Source organism: Pleurodeles waltl, chromosome 4_1, assembly GCF_031143425.1.
Source record: "Pleurodeles waltl isolate 20211129_DDA chromosome 4_1, aPleWal1.hap1.20221129, whole genome shotgun sequence".
NCBI classification, from domain to species: domain Eukaryota; kingdom Metazoa; phylum Chordata; class Amphibia; order Caudata; family Salamandridae; genus Pleurodeles; species Pleurodeles waltl.
The window spans coordinates 922,504,276-922,523,925 of NC_090442.1; the positions used below are offsets into that span (position 1 = coordinate 922,504,276).

Below are 19,650 nucleotides of genomic sequence, written 5' to 3' on the forward strand. Positions count from 1 at the left end.
ATCATGTTCAAATTCCTGGTGAAAAATGATATTCTATAAAGTGGATAGAATGTTATAAATATGAGTTTGAAACTATGCACAAACTTTGCCCAGAGAGTCCTAAGCTTGTCTAATACATTTCAAGATAAAAGGCATATTGGTGGTAAAACAATGGGAGGACCTTAACAGGTGTTATGAAACAGTTAACATGTACAAGACAAGAATTATAGGTGTGACAGGGTGCCGAGCCGAGGGCCGCAGTGGAAGTACTCCTGGGGCACTTTGCAGTTTGCTGATGTCATACAGGATGAGGCGGAGCCGCAGGGGACAAGAAGATGTCAGGAGGAGTCGGCGATCAAGGGGGAAAAAAAAAACATAAGTCCTGCCACCGGGCCGCCGACAACAGAAGTGGACAAAGGAGGGACAACGGCACCGGAAGGCGAAGGAACGCGAGGCGAGGATGAATTCCTGGAAGGTTACGGAGCAGAGAGACTGGAGGAGGAGCAAGGCAGCCGTAAGGAGGATTGCTGCACAGAAGGAGGGAGAAGAAGCTCAGAGACTTGCCACGTTCAGGGAAGAACGTGGCCATCTCAGGTACGAACCTCTCCATAAACGGAGAACAGGGGGGCACGGAAGAGAGGGAAGGGGCGGGTAGTGAGAAACCACGCATGGGCACAGGGCACAGTATACCATTAGGCACCATCAGGGAAACAGCTGCTGAGAGAGCGGAAAAGAAGGCTAAGCATGCACGGGGATGGGCACAGTATACAAATAAAGAGAAAAAGGCTCTGTCAGGGAAAACAGCGGAGAGAGAAAAGAAAGCGGGAAAAGGAAAGAGAAACACGCTTTATCGATAGAAAAGGAAAGGAAGATATAGAAGCGGGGCAGCAACAGAATCAACTATTGACAGAGAGAAAAAGGGTTTAGCATAAAGCCTAGAATGCAGAACAGCCCAGAAAAAGAGACCAAGAAAACAGAAGAGTAAATACTACCAAGACAAAGCAGTGAGACAGGAGACAGGAGACAGAAAAGAGAAAAAAGAAAGACTGTGGGAAAGATTAAAGATAATAAGAAAAGAAGACAATATAATAAAAAATAACCGTACCTTCTAAACGGTCTCTTCTCTTCTTCCTCTTCCACCTAATCTCCTCCACTGCAATGAGATGACTACCTAAACCCGGGAAGATAAGAAGAAAAGAAGAAAGAACCATTCAAGGACTACAACCCTGCGAATAACTTGTGACAATAGTGAACTAAAGAAATTACAGTAAAAACTAAAAGAAAGAAATAAACACTTTTAGAAACCCATCACTATGCTTGCAAACCCTCATTATTACTTACTCTGTCACAGTGGTGACAGAAGTAGGATTTATCCCCCTTGAAGGACAGGCTAAGAATAATGGAGGAGAAACCCACCCTAGCCAACATGATTGCTCAGCTAGCTGAGGTCCAGAGACATTTGCAACTTGTTTGGGAAGAACAGTTAAAAGAAGCTAAAGAAGAATGCGAAGCCTTACAAACTGCTTTGAAAAGTCAGGCAACCATTATTGCCAATAATCAGCTGGTCTATGAGACCGCCATTGGAAAACTGACTGAAACCATAGCAGCGACTCGAGTACACCCCAATGTGCCCAGCACTGTTCTGCAGAAGTATCAGGAGAATGAGGATCCTGATGCATTCTTTACGAACTTTGAACGGGTAGCCAGTTCGACTAATTGGCCTACAGACCGATGGGGGCAGTTTATTGCTCCACTGTTAACTGGAAATCTTCAGGCAGCATATCAGGCAGTGAATCCAGGAGGGGTAACCCCCTATGCTGAAATTAAAAAAGCCATTCTGGAGTGGGTAGGACTAGACAAGGAAAATTATCGCCTTCGCTTCCGGCATACGAAATGGGTGGCTCAGGAGAATCCCTGTACCCTATATTATAGGGTCCGTCATGAAGCCAGTAAATGGCTAAACTCTGCTGACACTACAAAGGAAGATATGTTTGAGTTAATAGTGTTAGAACAATACTTAGATGCATTACCCACCTCTACAAGAAATTGGATTCGCCAACATCCAGGCTTTAATAATACTACCGTTGGCCTGTGCCTATCACCGAGTGCCCGACTTCCGGGGCTTCAATCCAAAACCAATATCGTCATCTTCAAACCCCAGTCAGCTTAAGCATATTTCTTATAAACCATTACTGGGGTTACCTACAGAAAAACCTTGTCCCTATCTTATTCCCCCCAAAGAACCCACAACAGGCCCACAATGTTTACATTGTGCCCAATGGGGTCACATCGGGCGTAACTGTCCTGTGAAAGGGGACCAAGGAGAACCAATGGAGATTGGAATGACTAGAGAAAAGGAAAACTCTGGTAGATTCTGGCTGTAGTCAGAGTGTCATTGATCAAGCATACGTACAACCAGGCCAATGGGTAACGAACGAAAAGGTATTGATCACATGCGTACATGGGGAAAGTAAAAGGTACCCCGTAGCAGTCATCCAGATAAACTGGAAAGGACAGGAGGAATCCCTTCTTGTAGGAGTTATCCCAAACCTGGGTGAAGACTTTATTCTGGGAACAGACTGTAAAGCATTCCCCGAACTCTTAGAAACCTTGAATCATACTCATCAAAGTGACACCTGGTGGAGTGAGGCACCATTTGTATCCTCAGAGAAAGAGAACAATACCCCACCAAAAAAACGAACTAGATCACAAAAAAACGAGAGTAGAAGAAAGCATATTACAGGGGCCAAACATCCCACCATATCCCTCAAAGGGATTCCAGGAAACTGATTCTGTCAGTCGCCAGACAGTTCTGGCAGTCGCAGAGGGACGATCCAACTCTTAAAAATGCCTGGCATACTGCCTTAACTCACGCACCCCAGACGGTAGGTCCCTATTTTCAAATCAATATAATTTGTTATACCGAGTATGTCCTTCTTCTGATAATAGAAAACCCCAGTTGGTAGTTCCCCAGGAATCAGAGAACAAGTATTAAACCTAGCACATGGTGATAATGGAGAAGGTCATCTAGGACAGGATAAAATGGAAAAATCTATAACTAGGAGATTTTACTGGCCGGAGGTCTATGGTGACATACGGAAACATTGTCAGCAATGCCCAAAATGTAATTTGGTTAATCCCTCACAATACCCAAAGGCACCTCTCCTTCCCTTACCAATCATAGACACCCCCTTCACTCGGGTCGGTATGGATCTTGTGGGACCCCTTCCACCCTCCTCCAAGGGTCACCAATACCTTTTAGTGCTTGTAGATTATGCAACTAGATACCCATAAGCTATTCCAGTGGCAAGCATGACTACTAAAACGGTGGCTCAAGCAATGATTGAGTTTTTTTTCCCGAGTTGGGTTCCTGAAAGAACTACTAACTGATCAGGGAACCCCTTTTATGTTTCGGTTGATGTTGGAGATCTGCAGGACCCTAGGCGTTCGACAAATACGGACATCGGTCTATCATCCTCAGACAGATGGTCTTGTTGAAAGGTATAATAAGACCATTAAAAACCTCTTATGAAAAGCAATTAATGACTCTGTGAAAAACTGGGGAAAGAAATTGCCATTAGTATTATGGGGTCATTCCTACCCTGGCGGTGCGAGACCACTGCCCCTGTGAATCCTCCACGGCGGCGCCATGGGGATTCCGACCCCCTTCCCGCCAGCCACTCAAGGACTACAAACCTGTGAAGAACTCGTGACAATAGTGAACTGAAGAAATAACAGTAAAATCTAAAAGAAAGAAATAAAGACTTTTAGAAACCAATCACTAAGCTTGCAACCCCTTATTATTACTTAGTCTGTCACAATAGGATTATTGTTCCTTTCTTGTCATTCCTAGCATTTGTGCCATGGCTGGGCATGCAAGATATGATGTAAATAAGGGAGGTAATGTTGAAAATATGGGTAACAACTGATCAGAATTGTAATGTAAAACATATTTTATTTAGAACCCCTAATCACTTATGCCAATTAACTAAAAAGTGCTATATGTGAGAGTAATTAACAGTTATTACAATTATTTTAAATCAGGCTATTGTCCAAGAATCTTTTTCATGGTGATTGTTTTGACTTCTAGATTTCCCTTTTATGCCGTCCCATGTTTGAAAAAATGTTCATGCATAATGTTTGCAGTTTCAGTGCAAAGATTGAAAGAAGTTTACTGCTGTATACGATGGATGTGAAAAGGGATGACATAGTGTCTATTTGATAGTGTTCCACTGTTTATCAAAAGGTGGATGATGCTGGGAAAATTTGTAAGATTTCATGATACACTATTGTTTAAGAGATGCCAGTGGACAAATTGTGTGTGAGTATCATGCTAATCTTAATTCTTTTAATTGTATAGCAAACATTGTTATAGACCATGGGCCTTAATATGACCTTGACAGAGGGGTTTCCTCCATCACCAATGTGACTGATATCCCATCTGCTGTATTACGATCTCCATAGAATATAATGGGATCATAATACGGCAGACAGGATATCCATCACATTTATCATGGTGAAAACCCCTCCGTCAAGGTCATAATAAGACCCTTAATCTTGATTCATATTTCTAACTTCTCAAAAGTTTCATATACATTCTGCTTATAACTGGAACGTGACAATAGACCCTTTGCGTTTACTATTACTTGTATAGTCGGTAAAAAGTACAATGGTAACCTTCATCCCTCCTTGCAGTGCATTGAGCCACTTGCAATGGAAGATACCTTAGGAGGAATCCTGTTGACCCATTTTTAACTTCCAAATGCGTAATTCAAGGCAATTGTCAGCTGTTTTGACATACTCAAATAGAGTATAATACCTAGTAAAAGTATACTGTGCTTTTCATAATGTCTTTAAATAAATAAATCAAGAATACACTTACTGACACAACCTCTCTTTTGGACTTGAGAGAAAATATTTATTTGACAGTCCAGCAATTTTTTTTTTTAAATGAATTGCAAAATTGTAAAAAGAGCAGGGTGAAAGTGGAGGTTTCATGGAGGATGGAATATAGGATAATTAAACAGGAAATGAGATTACCTTTCAGGTAATTAATGTGGTATCACTTACAAGCTGCCTGCAAGGCAGAAGATGTATTCCAATTCCAGATGCTTGTTAGTTATACTAAAAATAAGATGACCCAAGAATTGATACAGGGTTTTAATTTTCTGTCTCAAGTTTAAGAAGAATATATTCTGACTTTAATATTTGAGTATATTACACCATGGAAAAAATCCTTCACGTGTACCAATCTTCAGCATACTAATTAAAGAGATTTAGCAGGCTTAGACAAATATTTGTCTAAATATTGCTAATGTACTAACTGGAGTATTTATGGTGGTATCTCTTTCTCTTTCTGACCTGCAGATACAGCTTTGGGAAAATGTGTTTAACAGTACACTTGTTACAACTGTGATTTCACAAAAATTAGTGGAATGTTTAACTATTCCAATTTTTAAATTGGTGGATAGACGTTATGGCTTGTCATAGGAACATTCTATTTTGAGCTACTAAAGAGGAGTTAATGGGCTGCATTATTATTTCCAATCTTCAGAAACAGGTAGAGATGATGAGCAATTCGATGCTTGATGTAAAAGGGTGTGACATAGTAAAGTAGTTTTGAAAAGTATACATGTTTGCTACAAAATAAATCAAAGTGAAGCATGGAAAGATGTACATGAATATTACTAATCTAGAGGTCACTATTGGCAATTTTTACTAACTGAAAGTTGTAACTTCACAGCTAATTTAATTGATTCTATGTGAACAAAGGAACTCACTATCTCATTTGAAGTAGGACAATAAGTGATAGTGTGCAAAGATGTTGCTGTTTCTTAGTGAGTCAAACAATTGTCTGCACTGGCACCCTTAGTGGTTGACATATATGCCAATTACATGGGTTCACACATTAACCAAGATGCTTATAACTCACCCAAAATTGACAACTGTTTAATTCTACTTCTCCTTTAAGTCAACAATGTGGGCTTCTACCTCACCACACTAAAGGGATCACAAAAGGTGCCGAACACATGTTGGTTAAATGGCTACCACTGGTCTGTGCACAGATATTAACAAAGCAAAGGTCAAGACACCTTCAAGTGCCAAAAATGTGAAAAACTTAAGACCTTATCTGGTTTAAGTGTGGCATTTAATCAACAATTCAGTTGATGGTAATGAATACATATCTGACACTAGTCAGCATAATAATGCGTTTTACTCAGATCTCAGATGTGCAGGTGTTAACATGTAGGTACAGAAAAATAATCTTCAAATTAAATCTAGTAAACAAGAATTTCAATATTTACAGATGTTGCAAACTCCTGAGATAATAATGGATAAAAAAGGTTTATAATTAGCAGTATTGTAATAGAAAGAGGTATCTCTTGAGCCTATAATAAAGATAAAATAAGGGAGATTGTGAGATATTATTAGATTTTATATATTCTTTTGACTTATATGCCTGTCACTGAGAAATATATTGCAAGAGATGATATATATTTATGATATATGTTTCTAAAATAATTAATGGAAAATAATTTGAATCAATCTGCTTGGAACTAATGAATTCCAGGTGAATATGTTTCCTTTAGCAGTGAGGTTATGTTATCATAAAATACCTTTAAACACCACTTGACGTAAAAATACATCACTACAATGGACATTGGAAAATGCCTGTTTTCATTTGGAAAAAAAGCTTTTTTTTATCATTTTACTATGTTATTTTCCCAAACGTATTATACAGCCCATTGGGCTGTAAGTGTTTGAGAAAGTCTACTTTATTGTTGGGAATTTGTAGTCCACTTCTTCTGCTTTAATATGCTTCATTAATGCAAACAGGTGTATACTTCCCAAGAAAAGTGAATGTATGACCTGATTTGTTATAGAATCATTTGATTCTTGAGTACAATCAAATCAATTCATAACGAATCATGATAAATATATATTTACTCTTTTAAAAGTTTAAAAGTTTTGCATATAAAAACTACCAGTTTACGGCACAAGAAAAGGCATTCATAAAAATATTTTAGGCATAGAAAAAATGTTATTTGCAAAAACAGATTGGTTCATTTAGAAAGGAATAGTGACAAAGAAACGATTTGTGATTCACAAATCTAAATCAGACACAAAAACACACTTTTAAATTTGCATGACTATTCACTTCATGTTATAATGATCTCTAGGCTTTTTGTCAGTCTGTAATATTACTAGCTTCTGTTTGAATGAGAAATCATAGTTAGACTTTTGTTATTGTTATTTGAAGCATCAAATAGAAGTGTTTGCTGTTTAAAAAAGAAAATGAAACCCAACAAAGGACCTGAGTATCAAATTCAATTGAATTCAATTTAAATTAATATTACACATGCAAATGGCTTGAGTCATGAGCAGTTCTATGATGTGAAATTCCATTTACTTCTGCATATTATTTCACTCCACTGTTTTGGTCCATAATCTCATCATACTGCCATAGCCATTCTTCCTCATGAGACTCATTTATCTCAATGGACTTCTACACATTTTCTTGCCCCAAGCACTTTGCCATACGACTCATGTGCCACACCTTGTTATCACTTAATCTTGCTGAGTTTTCAAACATTCCACAGCTCTTAGTGATTCGACACACACTCTTCCCTTTAGTAACTTTCCCCAATTATTTTTCTTTCATCCAATCACCTTCCACCAGTTTCTCTACCCTTGTGCCTCTTTGAGCATCAACATAATCTTTGTACACACACAGAGCTTTCAGTATATTTTCTTGCACTATCCATCCATCACAAATTATCTTTGGTGTATGGTTCACTACTACAAATATGAACAAAAGGACTGAAATCTGTGAGTGAAGGAGTTAAACAATACATCCATACCATCATCTTTATCCCAACCCCCCATTTCTTACAATTTCCACATGCTATCTGAACTGTTTCTTTAATCACATGATTAAATCACTCAACTGCACCATTTCCAGCTGGATGATAAACTGAGGTATTCAAATGTTTATTACCATTCCTTTTAAGGAACTCTTCCATAACAACTCCCTTAAATTGGGGTCCATTATCCCTCAACAATTTTTCAGGAAAACCCACTTCCCCCCATAAACACGCTGGCCAAAAATTTCACTACTGTCTCCATGTCAGATTTTTGCACAATTTCCAATTCTACCCACTTACTGACATAATCTTAAAATACAATTATATATTTGTTCTCCCCATTTCTGTCTGGGATGGCCCAACAAAACCTACAGCCAACACTTCCCACATCATTTTAGGATACTCCTTTGGCATCAGAGAAGGTCTCATAGTCTTCAAACTCATCTCAGAGCCAGCACACTGCACATAGTACCTTACATCTGTCTCTATGCCCAGATCCATTCCTGGCCACCAGTACAAAGCCATCACTCTTTTGTTCATTCTCACTATACCAAAATGCTCTTCACAGCATAATTTCAACACTTTCTTCTTCAAACACTGCTGGGGTACAATTCTTCCTTCCCTCCATGCTTAATTCATTTCTGACCTCCTCGAATATATTTATTACATCTGGACAATTCTTCTTAACCACCCTTCCTTCCTGGACATACTTTTTTACAATTGCCAGTTCAACATCCCTTTCATATGCATCTTTCCACTCTTCCCTCCCTAAAGAGTCCAAACCCTTGTCATCAGCATATGCCACCTGAAATTAATCTCATTCAATTCAATTAAAAAATAAAAGTACAATGGAATAATTCATCAATCAATATGAATAGATATAAAAACATGAATGATAAAGTAATAGCAATAAAGAAAATTTAATGAAAACATTCAAATCTTCCCTTGTGTTCCACTAGAATATAATACTTTGCCTAAGGTGTAGTGCCCGCCATACAAAAAGTGCAACTTTATAACATACAGCAGGATCTTCAAATGCAAACAAATGGCTTAATGCACATTTATAAACCCTGATATTCGGTGCGCAAAAGATTGACTTAAGGTAATAGCTCCTAAAATTCTGTGGGCTATGCTGAGAATAGCCATCAAAGGGATTGGGAATCATATTCAGTGGTTGTACCTTCATTTCAGGAAAGGCAGCTAAATGATGTACTGTGCCCAAACGCAACCTAGTCAAAACAAAATGGTGTTGAATATTATTCTCCCAGGACAAATAGCGTTGACATACCTCCTGTAAATCAATCAGCAAGTAAAAGGCAACTGTTGTTTCCTCAGTTCTTCACACATTCTACAATCCTGCCTATATTTAAAAAAAGTAGCTTTAATTCTATTCTCATCAAGGGATGACGTCCTGTGCCGGTCATGCAGTACAGATACATTAAATATTAATTAAAATCAGTTATATACAAGATCCAGGGGATATTAAGAGTATAGTCTAAAGCTAGGCAATCAGAGATGACTGATTAGGTAAAACATGTTTCAGATTTAGTCCAAATAGAATACAAAATAGTAAGGGTTTCAGTAGAAGCAGATCTACTAGGAATTGCATCCCTATCTCCTTATGACAATCAAGGATGATTTGGAGGCTGGTAAACATAGCAGGTGCCTTAAAAAGGAGTTCTCCTCAACCTGGACGGAGTTACTAGGAACATAGCTCTACAGCCCTCCCAAAATAAAGCAGTAGACAACCTTTTTACCTTATATATGTTGATCATCTCTTTCACAGGCCAGCTACCAAACATAAGAGAAAACCTAAGAATCCCCTCTCAGTTTCAGCTCATCTTTGATCTGACACTTATAATCTGTTGGGACCATGTACCACTATTCGGAAAAAGAATCCCTAACTAACAAAAATATTTCACTCTTGGTATTGGTGAATACCCAATAAAAAACAATCTGCTCTTCTGCAACTTCTTCCCGCAGGTCATTATATATGTTTTCATTTTATTAATCACCATTTTCCTAGACTCCATATAGTCCACAAATGTATTAATCAGTTTCTGCATGCCAATGGGCATTCTAGAAAGTAAAATGGTGTCATAGGCATATAACAACACAGGGATGGGGCGATTGGCCATGCTGGGTGCATCAGCCTACAGATTGTGAAGAAAACCACTGAACCCGTTATTATAGAGAGAAAACAAAAATGAAGCCAATACACAGCCCTGCCTAATTTCCCTCTTAATTTCCCATTGGGGCCATATGGAATCTTGGCTGTAAAATTTTTATATAGCCGTGGAAGAAAGCAGACTATCTCCTATGGGGCACCAAGGAACATCAAGGATGACCGAAGAACTGAATGGTCAACCAGGTTAAAGGCACTACTTGGATCAGCAAAACAAAAATAAGGAGACCCTGCATTGGCTTTGGTATACTTTCCAATCAGCAATTCGAAGTTCACACACTGCTAGACTGTCCCAGGCCCCTCCTAAACCCAAACTGAACCTTTGATAGCATAGAATTACCCAAAGCCCATTCCTCCAATCTCTTTAAAAGTACTTTGCCCATGAGTTTAGCTGATGTGTCTAAGAGGGAAATGGGAAGGTAACATTTAGAGTCCGATTTATCTCCCTTCTCAAAAATAAGTACTATAATTGAAAATTTCCAGGTAGAAGGGATTGTGCACTCGGCGTCCGCATTAAGCACCTGAGTCAGGATGGGGCCCCATTAACCACCTGATGTTTTAAACATAACAACTGGTACCTGTTGGAAGGTCGGCTATTAGTTGTGTGACCTGCACAAGTAATGGGTTTGCACTCAACCACCACTGGGAACGAAACACCCCATTAAAGCGCTTCACTCTCATAGGGTAGCGTGACAGAGCAGCCCAAACCTTACTCAAGAGAAGTGGTGGGTGTTGGGTGCTAGTAATCACCATTCACAAGTACACAAGAATAATACTCAATAAATAATTGTCCAGTCTCTTCTTTTTCTTTTGAAAAAGGAAGAGTACATTTATTAAACACACACACTACTTAATACTATGCAACAATTTACAAAAATATACAAGCTGATGGAATTACTCTTAGGTGATATTACATAATCATTCTTGACTCTAACAAAAGGAGAGGTAGACCAACAGCCCACATGGCAAAACATTCACTTTTAAACCAATGCAATATCTAACTGTAACTTGGAGTGAGAGTACCTAATACTGGCAATAAACTTTATCTACTTTGATAGCTAGTGTCTGTCAGTCTTGTTAATCAGATAAAGCATTAACAAGAAGCATATCTAGGCATGTTGGAATGATTTGTGCTGTTAGGATTACTCTCAGCATGATCTTGGCAGCCTAACCACACCCCAAGTTTCATGATATTCCACATTGAAGCATTCAACATAAAAACAACGCATAGTTGACATAGTCCCTAAAGGACATAACTTGGTTGTTCACAGTTGCGTAATACCATCTCTCACCCTATAGAGTGTCTTTTCATATGACCATACATGTGTCACATCATTGGCTGCAATGCTGCAGCCATACATTTGTAATCACATTCAGCATAACATGCTGCGCTTTAGCCATAGTCTATAAAAGACTAAAATTCTGTAAAAACAAATGTAATTATAGCCTTTCAACCCTAGAGGGTGGTCACCATTGTGACAATCCATTGTTAATCACATTCAGGCCACAAGATCTGCAGCAATGATCCTCACCCATAGAGAGCGCAGTTCCACCACCGTGAACTAAGGTTCCAGCTGGGACTGTGCTTGAAAACACATTAAGATCCTTAAGGGGTGATCCTTTTCAAATCCCATGAAACTGAGGGTGGGGACATTAGAAACTTTCTTGGGGGAAAGCTGTGCCCCTCTTGCAGATCCACCCGCACCTTATGAGCACTTTGGGTGGGGCTGTGTTGCGTTCTCTGGCTTTTGCTTCTCCCTTGGGGGCATCTTCACAAGGAGCACAACGGCACTCCCTAACTTCATTTTCTTTGTTGGGGCCCAGGGGTGGGGTCCTGGACCCCTCCCCACCCACATCGAGGGGGCACAACAGCACTCCCTTAAAATGGACCTTCCTCTGAGGACAAGCAATAGCACTCCCAGCCATTGCATCTTCTTGGGGGCAGCCCCTAGGCCCTGGCCCACCCCGAGGGCATGTGGAAATAAGTGGTTGAGCGCCAGGTGCTTCACCACTGGTCCTCCCTAGAGGTCAAAGGTCATTTGCCTCACCTCAGGTATATCTCTGGCCACCGTGGGCCATTTTGGGCGGTCTTGGTGTCCTTTCACTCCCTGTGGTGAGCCTTGCCATGTGGGACACTTTCTTCAGGCCTCCTAGCTGCGAAGGTCCCCAACTTGGTAGGGGACCAGTCTCATTGACTCCTTGCACCAGTGCTTCATTTGGGTACCTCTCTCTCTCTTTGGGCAGCACACCTACCTTGCGCAGAAGCCCAGTCTTTTTCCCCAACTGGTCCTTTGAGGGAGCAAGGGGACCAGCTTACCAGGTCCTGGGGGTGTACTCCTCTGGGTCTGGAGTCAATAAGGGGCAGAGTCCATGCCCAAGTGGGCAGTCACAGGGTTCTTCCTTCCAGTTGTCCATGATGCCTGTCTTCATTACCAGTGTTCTGCAGAAAAGCATGTTGAAGAGAGTCCACTCTCTCTCACCTCTAGCCTATCCTGCCACATCACCTATCTACTCTTAACCCAACCTTCTGGCACAGTCTTCTGGGATAGCTCAAAATGGCATCACCCAGTAGTCAGTTGCCACATGTGCTCCGAGGTTCTCAGCTCGTCTAAGCTCCCCTTCTCCCTAACTTTCCTGCCAGAGTCTCCCCCAGCAGTTCCTCCAAGGAGCCCATTCCTCACTGAGTGGCCTGGGGCAGGCCTATTTTCCAGCACAAGATGACAGCTGGCTGATTGATGAAGGACTCTATTCCTGCAGCTGGAGGGAACTGCTATTAATCCAGTCCAGCAGGGCCACAAAGGCCTGGACCCTGATCCCGAGTTGAGTCAGAGAAAGATGACATTCCTGCATGACCCATAACCTGTACAGATATTTGCTTTTGTAACCTACTGCATTGTTCTTTTCATACAGCTTACAGTGTACATTGGCATGACTCTTGTGGACCCTAAGGAACTGGAGTTGCACCGTAGGGCAGTGGTTCCCATTGGAATATAATGGAGTGTCAAGACAGTAGAACACACTGACTACCTCTTATATGTGTTCATCCATCTCACAAGGCCTACTCCATGTTACCACCCACACTGCATTGTCCCTTCTGCACCTGGCTACATAGGCACAGTTTTTGGGCTGCACACAACAGGAGTCCTCTCTGCGCTCCCCTCACACTGCTGCACATGTGTGTACACAGGTGATCACATGAAACCAACCCTGGACCTCCTAGCCTTGCTGTGTTTCAGCAGCCTCACCTTAACACGGTGGCACTGGTGGTAAACGCACACAGTTCATTTTACATTGAGTCTATTGTGGATCAGTCCCAGGATAAAAGGCTCCCTCACAGTAAAAGGTTGAACAACGGGTGATCCAAAAGCAAAAAATCGTGGTGGACCGGATAGTCAGAACCGCCCTCTGATACTACCCCATCTGGTCTTGGTACCTTCCTTCCTGTGTTTTCTTCTAAAGTAAGAGATACTCCTTAAGGCTAATATCTGTCAGGATAATGCTTACATAACTCTCTCCCTCACCCTCTGCTGGCCAACTAACCTCCTGATTTGAATCAAAGATGTCTGAAAAATGGGAAACCCATGATTCACAAGACATAAGAGAAGTAAGATAGAGACACTTTAAAAAAAAAAAAAATGTGCTCCAGAACAATTTTATGTTTTTTGTCTCAGCACCTAGAGCTGATTGGACCAGGCCTCTTCCTGTAGCCCCTTTTTCCTGGTTGCAAGTACCTGATTATAATTTTTACGTACAAGCTGAATTACTGTGTGATACCTGGCAGTACTATGCAAGGCAGTTCTCACAAGCTTGGAAGCCTGAGGACATGAATGATCAAACCATCCATGGTTACTGGTTTTGTATGATCTTAGGGGTTGTGTGAGTCATACTGTCTGGATAATCTGACCAAAGAAAGACAATAACTTATCATGAGCCAGCACCTTTTCCAGACAATAGCTGAATTCAACAGAATTCCTTGTTATTAATTGTAATACACTAAGTAGATCTATCCCCGCCCATTTCACAAAATCTCCTTAAGGCCAAACTGCTGCAATATTAGCTACACATGCAGGTTCATTGCCACTTTTTACCTAAAGGGGTATTGACAAATCAATTTGTCACTCATTGATGTTGATATAATGCAAGGTGGACAGACGATATTAATCATGGACGAGAAGTTTAAGACATGATCAGTAACAGAATGAGCATCTCTACCATTTAAAGAGGGGATCTGCTCACCATTATCTGTACATCTAGAATCCAACAAAAGAAGGTCATATTTAAAAATTAAGGAGTTCAATGCTTTTCCTTAATCATTATGTGGGGAGTGTGGGGTGCCTACCTGTTCTGCATTGTGACCCCGCATCCCCGCCTCACAGGCAGGGGAAAAATCTGGCTATTAAAATTGCCTGCCCAAATCATTAAAAAAATTGAATGAGTTGGGAGCAGAAAAGCTCCCAAGCCTGTATCAGGAACACTAATCACAGTACTGTGGGAAGAATCTAAAATATTATTCTAAAAATTAAACACCACAACATCGGGACTACCCTTAAATTATACCAAAGAAACTGGGAGTGCGTGAGACAAACACCAACCTTCTTGTGGTGAGAAGTAGCTTGTTTGAGATTAAAATGTGTAGGCCCTCTCAGCCTGCCCTAATGGAGAGGGTATGGCACCTAAAAAGTGGAAACAAAAGCCTTCAACATGAGTATGGGCCACACACCAGGTTTCCTGAACACAATTTACATCAGAAATAGAGGTAATGTAAAGCCTATATGGTGAGTCCAACTTATTTAGGAGCCCACACACATTCCAAGTAACAGATTGGCATGCTCCTTCATGAACCCAATTGCTATATCTCAGAGATGTGACAGGTGTCTGAGTTGACATGCACAGTTGACTGAAGGGCTGTAGCAGTGACAAGAACCACCAATTTGGTTGTGCATATCAGGTCAGAATTAATCAGTCCTATATCCTGTTCTATTGATTTAGCCCCACAATTAACCACATTACTAAAAGGAGAACATCAATTGCTGTCCTGCTAAGTACTCAATTCTTGGAACCTGTTAGAGAAGGCGCGACATCAGGGATGCAGGGTAAATTATGGCCAGTCAACAACTGATTATGTGGTTGGCTGAAAATCAACATTTGAACTCAGCATAGGTGTTGATAGAAATAGCCCCATAGAAGGAGTGCAATATTTCAGGTGTTTGGGGTGATTAATGCCAACCTTGTCAAAGACTCTCCTGCAAGTCTCAGGTGCTTGTAATTAATAATAATGCAATCCCCCTTGAGAGCTTTATCTTGTCATGCCAAGCCATCCCATTTTTCTTGTCACCAACATTTGATCAGGAATATATTCTTGGATTGGAGCCAATGTAAAACTTTATTTTTTAACTGATCAGGGATTTTGTTTTTACCAGATAACAAAGGGGGAACATTGACCATTACTGCGTAAGGGCAGCAGGCCAGAGGCAGATTGATGGTCACTGGATTTTAGAGATCTTTAATGCCATTCCAAATCCTATTCCCCAAAGAGTTACCAGAAGGGAGTTCAGGCAGTTGAATAACTTTCTATTTCTAAGATTGCCATCCAAAGGTACATGATTGGGCTGAAGCTGACTAGCCTTGGATAATACCCTTTCTGGCAGAAGTGGGCCACCCATATCACGGTCTACTGGAGCATGATGGATGTGGCTGGAACAATGTGATGCAGGAACACTGTTTACTGTGTTGCTGTCAATATCAGCACTCAAAGGCGGGCTTAAGCTACTGGCTGGTGTAGCAGAGACCAATTGTGCAGTCCCAGAATAGAGAGAATGTATGCCTGTATCAACAAGGCACAAGTCCCTTCAGCTTTTCCGGCAATCTTCAACCTCACCCAAGCTAGGAGCAACGGCTAGGAGTAGATTGGCCATTATTTACCTTAATGTGTTAAGGAATTCTTCCTGAAATCTGTCTAGGTCCCCAGGCAAAGACATGTTGGTATTAGTGGGGGCTAACGTGGTAGCAACATTTGTAACAGTTTGAAAGTCTGGGTGTAGTAACCCCTTTCTTGCCCCTGACACCTTTTCCACTTTGCAGGGGGTAGAGGGCTTGTTGTGGGGTACTAATGACAACAAGCTACTGTCTGGGCCATGATCCATAGGTATAGAATCTGTGTGTACTGTGCAGTACCTGAATAAAATCACCATATGGTGAATTGAAGACTGGCAACCCAGCCCAGCCTCATCTGGCCAGGGACAGCTGCAGACTGGCCCACTCTTGGCCCTATTTTGCCCTGCTCTGGTGTGTCCTTGGCACTTTTCAGCAGGCCCCACCTCCCAGCAGGGAGTTCAGGGAGAGCTGGTGGATGAAGTCCCATCCTAGCAAGGGCCTCGAGAAGCGCAGGCAAGTTATCCACTGTGCAGCGTGCCCTGCTCATTCCTTGCCAATTCTTTGACAGGTAGGGGTATGCAATGTAAACAGTCCACCACCTTATTTTGCATACCTGGGGTCTCATTTACAAGAAATGACACATTGTTGTGTTGCGGCAGTGATTCATCAAATTTCTTGCACCTGTGTCGGATGAGCTTACTAATCTATGGATGCGTCATATTTACATTACGAGGCTCCATGGCGTAAGGTTCCAAGAATGCGTCAGTGGATAGCCTGCTGCAACGCAAGAGCCCCAAAAGTGAAGCATTGCTGTAGTTTACCTTATGACGGCACAACTCCAGCAATTCGTCAAAAACAGAAGCGAGCCCCGTAATAAAACCTCTGCATCAATTCTTACGCCTGGGTTTGGAGCGACACAGTGAAAAACTGGTAAGTTTCACTACGTCAGTTCTAAGTGGATTTTTACATGGGGGCGCCTATCCTGCATACATTATACACTGTGCGGCATAGGCTGTTCCAACAAAGCTTTAATGTGACGCAATGCCCAATGCATCAGTTTGTAAATATGGGGCAATGTGGAGCTGAGAGTGTGCCACCAATACGTAAAAAAAAAAATGATGCAACTGTGGCGCAAGCTCCTTGTAAATGAGGCCCCTGTAAATATCTTAACCAATAATTGAAATCCTACAAAGTCATGGAAAACCTTGCAATTCTTGCAGACATCTTTAAGAAACCACCTTAAGAAAGCAGCCTTACCAATGGTTTATGATCTGTCTGGTTGGGTCAAATTCTGTACCCCACACCAATGCTCTGAAATGTTCTATGCTCCATACACAAGGAATTGTTTCTCCTTTGATGACTGCATAGGCCTCTTCAGCAGGTGTAAGACTTTGCAAAGCAAATCCAGTCACACACCCTCCTCCTTGTTAATCAGTACTGCACCTAAACCCTTCTTGCTGGCATCCACCTTTATGATTGGAAGTAATGCTGGATCAAACCCAAGAATGAGTGCTGTTTTGCTAACGGCATCTTGGATGTTCTGAAATGCCTTCACACACTCTTCATCCCATTCAAACTTACTACAAGTCTTCAACAGCTGTCTCGTACCATGGGGGTCATTACAACATTGGCGGTAAAAGCCGCTTTCTGCCGTGCACAAGACCTCCAACATACCGTTGCGGCTGTGGAATTCTGCCACGGTCATCATGACCCACAGCTCGGAATCCGCCAAAATATAGACACCCACACAAGTCCGCCACACCAAAGGTCAGTGATAAACTGGCGATAACAAAACCTCCACCGTCACGCCAACAGGAATATGCCCACACTATGATGACCCACGAATCCACACCGCCACGCTCAAAATACACACACATATACAAAACACTACCACATTGGACAATTCGAAATACACACACCTGATACGCATACACACACACTACTCCCACACACCCAATACAATATAAAACACACATCACCCACAAACCCCTACTACCAAAATCCCGAAAGAAGGCCAGAGAGAGACACTACAATCTACAAACAAGCATCCACAGGCACACAACACCATCACCCATATAACATCCACGCACCCCACACAACACACCACTAAATATCACCCCACATATCACAACACACTGTCCCCACACATCACCCACGCCACCCCATGACATGGCAAAGACACCCCAGGTTCTCTGAGGAGGAGCTCAGGGTCATGGTGGAGGAAATAATCTGGGTAGAGCCATAGCTATTCGGATCACAGGTGCAGCACACCTCCATTGCTAGGAAGATGGAGCTATGGCGCAGAATAGTAGACAGGGTCAACGCAGTGGGACAGCACCCAAGAAATAGGGATGACATCAGGAAGAGGTGGAACGACCTACGGGGGAAGGTGCGTTCCGTGGGCTCCCACCTCCTCCCCCACAACTAACAACATGGGAGGAGCAGGTCTTGGTGATTCTGCATCCTGAGGGCCTCGAAGGAGTAGCTGGAGGAATGGACTCTGGTAAGTCAAACCTTAACTACCTTATCCCCCACCCTACCTGCATACTATCACATGCCCCCACCCTCGCCCTCACCCCATCACTCCAACTCCTCACACATGTCCCACTATCACAAACCACACATCCCAACTCCAAGCCCTGCATGCAACACCAAAGCATGGACACCCATCACCAATGCATGGCCACGGCACATACCCATACACCCTCCTAAACCATCATCACACAAGGTCCCACACAGGAATGCAACCACTGTGGTACGCGGTCACCCACCCATTGCACGCCATGGTACACACAGATGCAATAATCATGCTTTTACACCCCTGCAGGACCCCTACCCAACGTCACCGCACAGGAGGGTCCACACATGCCCACACCACCAACAGAAGAGGCCCACAGTGATGACAGCAGCTCTGTCCAACTGGATCTAGATGACCAGCCCGGCCAATCTGGGACCTCGGGACAGTTGGTTCCCCTCACACAGTCACACAGTCACAGGCCACCACAGAGCTTCCCCCCTCTGGAAACACCAGCACAACACCCACCCAGCGGGCCCATACGTCTGTCCCCAGGACATGTCAATCAGCAGTGGGTCCACCACTACAGGGAACCCAGGCTAACTCACCAACCCAGCAACAACAGGGACCTGGGGGCAGTGGTAGTGGGCACACCGTTCAGGGGACAGACGCCCAGGAACACAAGGGAACTGGGAGGGCTGCTGTGCGACAGGGGGAGGACAGGCCCAGGGAACCCACTCTCCATGAGGCCCTCTCCAACATCATGGGAGCATACCATAATTCCCAGGAGACGATGGCAACGGTACTGGCCAAGTTTCAGGAGACCAAGCGGCTGCAGGAGGACCAGTATTTAGGCTTCAGGGAGGAACTCAGATCCATCAATTCCACCCTGGGCACCATCGTAGGGGTGCTGAAGGAACTCCTCAACACCAGGAGGGACACTGTCGCACAACAAGGGGCCCCTGACACTAGCCTGGACGATGAACTGCCCACCACCTCTGCCGGCGCTAGTGGACAGGAGGCACCGCCACAGGACCACCACACCAGCACCCCACCCCCTGCAGACGGAGAACCACCCCGCAAACGGTCCCTGAGATCCAGGACAAAGACAGAGAATGATGCCAAGACCCCCGCCAAGAAATTATACCGCCCTGAATGTCATCCTTTTGTCCATCCTCAAACTTCCCCAGCTCCACTTCCTATGCCCCTTTGGACAATACACCTGTGAAACA

The 19,650-nt window shown here is 42.7% G+C and overlaps 1 protein-coding gene and 1 long non-coding RNA gene across 11 annotated transcripts in view; one reads left to right on the top strand and one right to left on the bottom strand.

The window, feature by feature from the left end:
* The window catches only part of MAGI2 (membrane associated guanylate kinase, WW and PDZ domain containing 2), a 2,755,167-nt gene that overhangs the window by 2,207,005 nt on the left and 528,512 nt on the right, over positions 1–19,650 (top strand). The gene's annotated exons all lie outside the window — the stretch shown is intronic.
* The window catches only part of LOC138288280 (uncharacterized), a 344,175-nt gene continuing 325,609 nt past the window's right edge, over positions 1,085–19,650 (bottom strand). Inside the window, exon 3 of the long non-coding RNA XR_011202365.1 lies at positions 1,085–1,150. This is a non-coding gene — a long non-coding RNA (uncharacterized lncRNA). The remainder of the gene's footprint in view (positions 1,151–19,650) is intronic.